The sequence below is a fragment of the Microtus ochrogaster genome, linkage group LG5 (genome assembly GCF_000317375.1).
Source record: "Microtus ochrogaster isolate Prairie Vole_2 linkage group LG5, MicOch1.0, whole genome shotgun sequence".
Lineage (NCBI taxonomy): Eukaryota > Metazoa > Chordata > Mammalia > Rodentia > Cricetidae > Microtus > Microtus ochrogaster.
In genome coordinates, this window is record NC_022031.1 from 28,830,695 (window position 1) to 28,838,601 (window position 7,907).

A 7,907-nucleotide genomic window follows, 5' to 3' on the forward strand; every position below is an offset into this window, starting at 1 on the left:
TTGTATTGTTCAGATGATTGGCAGGGAAAACAAACAGTTTGTGCAGGCTTTGTGAAGCCACCTTTGATTGGAGCAGTTAATACCTATTGTGGCCCCCATTCAGCCCCATTTGGCTTTGAAGCGCTTGGGTAGCTAGGCCTTCCCTGAAAGAACCCAGCTTTGTATTTCAGACTTGAAATACTCGGGGACATTTTAAAATAATTTCCTAGAGATAGTTTTTCTCCCTAATGCCTGTTTTCAAATGTCCCTCTGGGAAAGTATAAGTGGCCTGTTAGAAGGAGAATGAAAGGTTCAACCTTTGGTGGATTAAAAAGCATGATGAAAGAGCCTCGCATTTTCAGATGGACAGCAACACTTAGCTTTTACAGCTTTGGGGAAAAGAAAAAAAGTCATCGTTTTATTGATATGCTCATTGCACTATAGGTAAGTGGACAGTGTCCTTGTCTATAGCTAAAAGCATTTAATGAATGCCAGCTAGACTATGTATTAAAAATGCTGCAAGATCCAGGGCAGCAGTAGACAGTGGGTTCACAGAGCAGCTAGTCCCAGGCAGAGACAGCTGCTGGTTCCCAAGTGGTGGCTGGGGCCGGGCAGGCTGGTCCCAGCAAACCCAGGGGTGTGAGCAGGCAGTGGGAAGAAGGTACATGGACAAACACATTGTACAGAATAGAATTGGATATTTATTACTTAGAGGGGGGGGAGAGAGAGAGAGAGAGAGAGAGAGAGAGAGAGAGAGAGAGAGAAGGAGAGAGTGGTTCCCATTTAGTACATTTTTCAACATTCAGTTTCCTGTTTCCATAACTTAATGGCCCAAGCATTGTCATTTATTTGACTTTACTCTTTCACATTGAAGACTTTGTACAGGAGGAAACTGACCAGGTACTTTATGAGTCCCCATCAGGATACCCTAAGCTGAGCAGAAACATGGTGTCTGTCTCCTTATGTTTCTACTACACAGTTGATGTGCTTTGAACTTCTTATAGCCTGCCATAACATAATAAAACACAGCTAGGCATTGACATGGTGAACTATAGACTTCAGGACTACCTTAATGTTTCATTCATGAACATATTAATGCATACACCCATATAAAATTAATTAGAGTCAAGCCATATAGACTCTGTTACCATTTCCTTATTTGTTCATTTATTACAGTTCTCCATTTATTTCGGTTTATTGAGACAAGGTCTTGTGATATTGCTATGGTGGCCTTGAACTCATGGAAATCCTCCCCAAGCATCCAAGTGTCAGGGTTAAAGGCCAGTGCTCTGGTGCCCAGCTGCTTTTTCTCTTCTCCTGTCCCAGTATTGCCTTTCCACAACTGTGATCCCGAGGCCAGGAAGCTACACTCTTTTGTTCAGCTATTGACTTGTGTAAGTGATCAAAGCTGACGGGTGCACCGGTCTGCCTTTGATCCTCTGCCTAAGTGCTGGCAAGCTAGCTTTCCTTTGCCCACTTTCAAGGTTCTCTTAGCCTTGAGGCAATTTTTGTGCATTGTGTAGAGTGCAAGGTGCAAAAAGGTACACTTTAGAAACTTATTTGAAGACTCAAACACGGGAAAAAGGTAGCTCAACAACACAAGCCATATATTCATTGTCTTTGGTGAGATATGTCAAATGAGTAGAGAAAAAATAGAGAAAAATGAAATATTGCAAGGAGTTGTTACCAAAATGTATGTCGTCACCTTTGCACTCTTTTGCTTATGGTTCTTAGCTGAATAATGAACAATTTTCTTTTTCTTGGTATTATCTTGCTACTCCCTCCTCATCAGTTGATCCTCTCTCATAAAACAGCATGTCTATTTCAATTCACCATCTAGTCCTCTGCATCCTTGTTCTGAGCTCACTTGGGATGTGAGAAGCAAGTAAGGAAATTTTGCTTCACATTCATCCTTTCTTCGCTTTACTTGCCCTTGTGCATAATTTCAGGTCCTTGTATTGCTCTTCAGACATGTCAATCACATTCTCAAAATACAGCCAACATCTTCAGCCAGATTCTAATCACATTCCCCCATCTGGATTTTGGCTTTGTGTCTAAGAGACTCTGCAATGTGTACTGTTGCATTTTCAGTGAAGGGACTCAATTGGTTCAAGCATGATAAAATGGCTCTGGGAGGATTTGCCCTTCTCCCCCATTCCCTCTGCCTTACTAAAAGACATTAGCTTGCATTCTAAAAGCTAGCACCAAGCTCTCTTCCCTTATTTGGTAACTTCCTCCTCCTAGACTACGAAGGTCCAGCTATCACAGTATTGAATTCTAGTAATCAGAAGTCTCCTTTGTCTTACCTAACTAACCTGTCCAAGCAAAATCAAACACCTCCAAAACTAGCATAAGGTTTCCCTTTTCAGCTTTATAAACTGTCATTTGGCTCTGGACCATGTCTGTCTCCTCTTCATCCAGAGGCAGTCCTTTGGTCCCCACCAGTGCAAACACCCTTTCCTCCTCTCCCTCATACCCTCGCTCATGTCTTTGCCTCTTACTCCTCTCCCTTTGTCCCTCTGAGGAAAATAAATCTCCTTTGTTCTGAGAACTGGATTTTGGGGTGTTGAGAGACAATACTGGTCCCTTCATTCTGGAAAACAGTATTATTATAGACATTCAAGGATTTGCAAATATCTTCCACAGTGTCTCATTGAAAGTCCTTGCCTTCCTTCTGTCATCACCAACTTATTTCCAGGATGTATCCTTAATTAGAAAGAACTGCACTGGACAGGAGAGATTAAGGGAGTTTGAAGTGAGACCTCTATTGTTTGCAGTGGGCAGTGATGAGGCAGAGAACCAGGTGCAGCCCATTCTTTCCAGTCCTCTTCTTTACCCTGATTGAAACAGTCCTGAATTCCAAATGATGAGTGGTTGACACCTACGGTCACATAAATCAGACTTGTGTATACACATATGTATGATCCATAGACTAACTTACTGTATTTTGACCCAAGATGTATTTAAAAATATATAACACGGATGCCTACAAATACCAAAATTTGTAATTTTCTTGATGTATAATCTAATGAAAAGGGAGTATTTTGAAAATAGCAGAAGCTCCTGCCAAGTTCTATTTTTCTACACCTCCTCCCTGTAACAAAGTAAAAAATACCTTTACACACCCGTAGCAAACTATAGAAAACATAATGATAAAATTTTATAGTTTTTCTTGTGAGCAGCCATCACGAGCAAAGTTAAAATACAATTCATTGTGAAACAAATGCAATTCAATTAAGTACTGAGAACACAAAGTGATTTTAGAACGGTAGAAAATAGAGCATGGTAAGGAACTGACAGGCATTCAGCCATGTCGTCAGTGCTGCTGGTGGCACATGTCTGCCTGCATTGTTTTATAACCACGGGAATATGGGAGGGCAGCTGTTCTGACACTCCACAAGCAGCCTTGCAGCAACATATAAGCTTTGGCATTTAGTCTTCTAAGCCATCAGTCTGCATTAGCATTCTTGTTCGTGCAAGGGAGAACTCAATTCTGATGAACACAGCTCAAAGATCTCAAATTCAGGAAGGGTTTATTTGTTTATTTTAAAAGGATCCTCTAAAAACTTTCAGCCTTCAATCTCTTCTCTGACTTAGTTGATCATCATTGCCAATAGATTATGTAAAACACTAAAATATAATAATGACATTAACTTTGAAGAAAGGCATGGAAATATATTTGAGAACCTGTAGGAGCATAAAAATGTTATATCATTTGAAAGCATTTGGAATACAATAATATAATAAAAGCATATTTATAAGTATGGAATTCAAACTTTGCACATAAATATAAAAATATGTATTTATATATTATGTCAACTTAAAAGATATGTGCTCATATATGAACTTTTCCTGCGGAGACACGATTTAAGATCTCTTCATTCTAGATATGGCATCAGTGACAAAACTAAATGATCCAGCAAAGTCTGACTTAATGAATTGAGAGCTTACTGGACTTTTAGAACAAGAGTGAGGGGTAATTTGCAGGAACATGAGTGACCTCAATAAAGCTGCTTCACTGCAAATAGCACCCAATGTGCTTCACTGTATTTATAATCTAGCAGATGAGGAGGGGAGCAGAGGAGAGAATAAGAGCTAGAACCCCAAAAGAAGGTCCTCTAACCCTCCCTGTCCTCTTAAACCCAGGGAGAGTAAATAGTTTCAATGAAATGATCATGAACCTAATTGACTTTCACAGCCAGCAACACTGACTTTTTCTACTAAATTCTCTATGTTCGCTCATCAGACAACTTACTCCCCATCCCTGCAAGTTGGGAGGACCTCTATAGTTGCCCTGGCCTGGTTGTGCAATTAGCTCAACTCAGGGTCACCTGAGCTTTCTCTGCCCTCACAGCCAATCATGGTCTTTAGGTACCCTACCTGTCCAGTCTTTCCTTACCACATAACTAAACATCTGCACTCCACCTGAATGCCTCACACAGCTCCAATTATGTTGTCATTGCTATCACTGATCTGGTGACACCTGGAATTCCTAAAGGGGAAATTAGGTTGAGAGAGAGAGAGAGGGAGAGAGAGAGAGAGAGAGAGAGAGAGAGAGAGAGAGAGAGAGAGAGAAGCCTTTTTTCATGTTAAGAAAGGGGAAAATGTTATGGTACATGAACTGAGGTCTCTATGGTTTCACAATGGATGCACTAAAATGGAAAAATTAAGTGAAGGGATAATCAACTTAGTTGCGATTGACATATCAATTATAATTATTATCAGTTTGGTAATTCATAATTTATCCCTAAAGAAGGAGTTTGATAACTGTGACAAATATAAATTTGACTAATAAGCTATAAGCCTTAAAAAGACTTATTCCTGATAAGATACAAACATTAGATAGACTTACTAATGAAAATAGTAAAATTTTGACTGATAAGATTCAAGTCTTAGAGAGATTTACTACCAATAAGATTCAAGCCTTAGAAAGATTAACTAATGAAATAATAAAAAGTGGACAGAGAAATATAAGCCCCAGAAATACTTACTCATGAAAATAAGAAATACTTAAACATAGATATAGAAATTTAGACAAGAACCTACTGTACCATTGTATGATGAAACCAAAGAAAAACATTCCAAGATTATTAGAAAATCTTTTGTAAACTGAGACTGCTCATTGATTTCCCAGCCACCCAGACATGAATAATTACACAGAAACTATATTAATGATGACAGTATTTGACCAATGACTCAGGCATATTTCCAGTTAACTCTTACATCTAAAATTAACCCATTTCTATTAATCTGTGTATTGCCATGAAACTGTGGCTTGACTAAGGTTCTGGTGTCATCAGCAACATGCTGTTTCCTCATCTCTGCCTCTCTGCCTCTCTGCCTTCTCTCTCTCTCTCTCTCTCTCTCTCTCTCTCTCTCTCTCTCTCTCTCTCTCTCTCTATTTCAGCCTGACTATTTCTGCCCTAGAGTTGGCCAAAGAATATTTATTCATTAACCAATAAAAGCAACACATATACAGAAGGGCGTCCCACATATCCCATATCATCCCCTCTTTTCTGTTTAATTAAAAAGGAAGGTTTTAACTTTAACATAGTAAAAGTACATATATAAAAAGTTATCAAACAAGAATTATACTTATAATATTTAGTCCATTTACATTAGGCAAATTAAGAAAAATACTCTATCATCTATCCTACCTTTGTGAGTCTAAAGTTTTATGTCTAATTTATCTTTTATCATAACTAAGGAAAGCTATAATTATAAACGTCTATTCTTCAACTCAATCAAAGACCCCAGAAGGAAATAATATTACCTAGGTAATCAGGAAGTGCATTGTAAGCCAACTTCCAAAACTGTAGAATTGACGAAGACGTCATGCTGCCTGAACAGTTGTGCAAAGTTTTATTGTAACACTGGGGCAAACATCTTCATCCTACAGGCCTAAAATATCTAGCAGACTTTTCCACGAAGAAGGAAATTTTAAAGATTCCTTTGCCTATATTGGCAGTTTGTCAGTCACATTCTTCTGTGTGCTACAAAATGTCTGGCAGACTTTTTAATGAAGCAGGGACCCTGAAGCACTGTCTCACCTCCTTTATCAAGTTCAGCAGTCTTTTTTCTATGGGTCCTTCATGTACAGTTCAAACAATCCAGGCAAGAACAGTTTTTTTGCCTAAATGGCTAGGAAACAATATAGAGAACTTTGTTGAGTCCCATCATCCTCTTGAAGTAACTGGGGCTTCCAGAAGCAGACCTGTCTCCCTGTTGAGAAAAGTCTAATTTTTTTAAATTTAAATTTATTTTAAAAACTATCTTTTCTCCTTTTACACACCAAATCCATTTCCTCCCCTCCTGGTCCCGCTATCTTCCTCCCTATTGCCCCTATCCCACAACCCATCTACTCCTCAGAGAAGGTATGGCTTCCCATGGGGAGTCAATAAAGTCTAGCACATTGCTTTGAGGCAGTACCAAGGCCCTTCCCACAATTTCTAAGCTGAGAAAGTTATCTCTCCAGAGAGAAAGGGTTCCAAAATGCTGGAATACACAGTGGGATAAAGCCTGGTCTCACTACCAGTGTCCCCAGAATCTGCCCCAGCCAAACAATTGTCACCTACATTCAGGGGGACTAGTTTGGTCCTATGCTGGTTCCCCCACTGTCAGGCTGGAGTAGGAAAGTTTCTGAGCTAATGGAAATGTAATTTCTTGAGCCAATTTAAATACTATATTCTTTAGGTCTTTGAAAGGTTTGAAGAATGCCTATCCATCTGAAATATATCTCTGAACATTTAGAAAACTTAACATGCCTACAACTTAGACTATTATAAATGACTATCTATAAATCCATAATTTTAAATGAACTGTATAAACATAGTACCTTAAACAAGAGCAGAAATTCAGATACATACTGTAACAAAATATAGCTTTAATCTATAGCAATGGAATAAGGTCCATATCAAAGCAAAGTATTTATCTCTATATCATATTTCCCTTATTTCCATTAGTTATTTATAACAACCTTTTTAAATGAAAATAAACTTTTATAAACATTCATTTTGGGAATTTGGGCATGGTTTTCTCAAAACTGTTTTCTGCTGTTTATTGGATTAAGTATTTTTAAGGTTCACAGAGAGCTTTCGGTGAGTTTTGTTCCATCAAACCGTATTAGTCATTTTGTTCCACAGATTCTGATCTTCTGTAGAAACAAAAGCAGAATCTTTTTTCAAAAGCAACATATCCTTAGACCCAAATTTTGAAGTCAAGATAGTTTTATGTTGGTTTAACTTACCCACCCCCAGCATCAAATGTCTCTCTGCAGTCAAACAATTCAAAGAAAGCACACTACTATACATAATCCAGACTCTCTGTTTATATTTCATCTTTATGTGTCTTATTTTATTTAACTCTATTACTTTTTAATATTTTTTATTATCTTTTCTCCTTTAATCTATGAATGTCTGTACTCATCTCTATATTCTTTTTCCTCTCTCTCCCAATCCTATGTACATTTTAAAACACACGGTTACCTGTTCAGAGATTTATTTTTGTCTGAATATGTCTTTATTGAATATCTGTAATAACTTTCTAACCAGCAGCACCTTTTTTTTAATGCCATGCGGGCATGGCTAGAACAAACTCCACAGCTCTGCCTGTTGGCTCCATCCTGTCCAACATGGCAGAAGTATGTTCACTGCCTCTGAGAACCATATTCAATGCCCCAGCTCCAGGGATGCAGCAGGACTATGATGCCACTAAGCAACTTGTAGGTTTCTGCTCACAAACCCTATTTAATTGCAGTACCTCCTGAAAGAACCAGAGTTTGTGCTGCCAGCATGAACCAGAAAGCCAACTCTCAAAGAAGCTGTGCAGTCTTTATTGTTAATACTGAGTCAGGAATTCTTCTCTTAAAGAACCCAAGCCTCTACTCACTACCAGCAAACAAAGCCTATCTATTAAAAAAAAAAAAAAAA